Source organism: Elaeis guineensis, chromosome 15 (genome assembly GCF_000442705.2).
Source record: "Elaeis guineensis isolate ETL-2024a chromosome 15, EG11, whole genome shotgun sequence".
NCBI classification, from domain to species: Eukaryota; Viridiplantae; Streptophyta; class Magnoliopsida; order Arecales; family Arecaceae; genus Elaeis; species Elaeis guineensis.
In genome coordinates, this window is record NC_026007.2 from 32,812,344 (window position 1) to 32,814,843 (window position 2,500).

Consider the following 2,500-nt stretch of genomic DNA (forward strand, 5'->3'; position numbering starts at 1 on the left):
GTCTTCCTTGGCGTTGTGGACGGAGCCCGGCTCCCGTGGGAGTCCGGCCTTCCACTTTGCTCGAGCCAGGGCGAGGTTCTCCTCCCGTTCCCGCTTGGCTGTGGGGGCGCGTTAGGGTGCTGTAAGGCCTCTCCCCCCGTCCGGTCTAAAAGAATCGGACCTTCGACTTTGCTCATGTCAGGACGAGGTTCTCCTCCTGTTCCTGACATGGCTGTGGGGGCACATTAGGGCGCTGTAAGGCCTCTCCCCCCATCTGGTCTAAAAGAACCGGGCCTTTGACTTTGCTCATGTCAGGACGAGGTTCTCCTCCTGTTCCTGACATGGCTGTGGGGGCACATTAGGGCACTGTAAGCCTCTCTCCCCCCATCCGATCTAAAAGAACCGGGCCTTTGACTTTGCTCATGTCAGGATGAGGTTCTCCTCCTGTTCCTGACATGGCTGTGGGGGCACATTAGGGCGCTGTAAGGCCTCTCCCCCCATCCAATCTAAAAGAATCGGGCCTTCGACTTTGCTCATGTCAGGACGAGGTTCTCCTCCTGTTCCTGATATGGCTGTGGGGGCACATTAGGGCGCTGTAAGGCCTCTCCCCCGATCCGATTTCGAGATAGTCGGACTTTCATTTTAGGTATGTTAGGATGGGGTTCTCCCCTGTTCCTAACATAACTTTGTTTCAGGCGTTTGGAGGGGTCTTATCCAGTCGTAATAAATCCGCACCAGATGGGAAGAGTATGTCAAGTAGAAAGAAATTTAGATTTAAGGTGAAATCGTAAGTGATACATTTACAGATTTTCCGAGTTCCACGGTCGCGGGTGGCCCGCTCCTCCTTGAGGCCCTCTGGTGATGGAGTCGATGGTCCCGATGGGAGGTCGGTCCCCAGGTTGCTCCTCCCTTCTTGGCGGTTCAGGCTGCGGAAGGGCCCTTGGCCGATCTCCTCTACCCTCAGGCCTGCGACGGATGAACCTGTCGAGTCGACCTCGCCGAATGAGCTCCTCGATCTCGTCCCGGAGCTGGATGCATTCCTCTGTGTCGTGGCCGTGGTCGCGGTGGTAGAGGCAGAACTTGTTGGGGTTACATTTCTCGGGGTGTGTGCGCATCCTCTCCGGTCTAGGGAGCTGCTCCCTGACCTCCATCAGCACTTGGGCCTTCGAGGCGTTGAGGGGGGCGTAGTTGCGGAATCTCCCTGGTGGGGAACCCCGTCGGACCCCGCGATCCGGGCTTCTCCGCCTGCGCGCCCGGGGTGGAGTATGGACGTGCTTATGCCCAGGAGGGGATCGAGAATGCAGCCGGGCTTCCTTTGGCCTTTTTTCAATTGCGGGCTTACTCGAGTCTCCCGCTTGCCGCTCCCTCACCGTCTCTTCATCCTTCATTTTGAAGGCTTCTTCCCCTCGGGCGTATCCTTCAGCCTGGGCCAGCAAATCAGCAAAATCCCTGGGATACTTCTTCTCCAGGGAGAACAAAAGATCATTCTTCTGAAGGCCGCCTTTCAGGGCGGCCATAGCGACTGATTGGTCCAAGTTTCGGACCTCCAGCGCCGCGATGTTGAAGCGGTTGATGTAGGCCCGTATGGACTCCCCCTCCCTCTGCTTGATATTGATGAGGGACTCCGAACCCTTCCGGGGGCGCCGGCTGCTGACAAAATGGGCCACAAATTGGTGGCTCATTTGATCGAAGGAAAAGATGGTACCCGATTTCAAAGCCGAGTACCAGTTCCTTGCCGCTCCCATCAAGGTGGACGGGAAGGCCCGGCATAGAATGGCATCAGGAGCACCGTGAAGCAGCATCATCGTCCGGAAGGCCTCCAGATGATCAACCGGGTCCGAAGTTCCGTCGTAGCTTTCGAACTGGGGAAGCTTGAAGTTTGGCGGGATCGGTTCCTGCATGATCATTTGGGAGAAGGGAGGGTCAGTACAAATATCCTCACCGTAAGCGGGAGGCGCATGGTGGAGTTCTTCGATCCGTCGGTTCATCTCCTGGAGCCTCCGATCTAGGAAATCCTCTCGACTCCGAGTCTCGAGGGTTCTTTGGCAGAACGGGGGCAGGGATCTTCCAGGGGTGGAGTCGTGGTCTGATTGAGGGCTCTCTACCCTCGGGTTCATTTTTTCAGAAAGGATGGAGCGGTTGGCCCAGGTGGCCCGCCCCGCCGTCGGATTCTGGTGTTCCGGGGATGCCCTTACCGGGCGTACCGATGCCTGCGGCCGCTGCTGCTGCATAGCTTGCACAGCTTCGGTGAGGCCTCTGACCTGCTGTGCCAGCAGGTCAAACTTCTCCGCACCGACCGCCGTCGGAGGAGGAGGAGGAGGTTGAGAAACAGGAGGGGAGGCCGGAGCCTGAGATCTGGCCGCGGAGGCCGTGGACCGCCGCGTGGACGCCTTGCGAGGAGGCATCAAGTACGGATCCCGTGGGGGGAAACAAGGAGTGGGTGCCGGAGGAGACGATCGGAGGTGGATCCACTGAGCGCTCCTTTAAGAACAAGGGTGCTGCAAAGACACAGGGCCCCTTC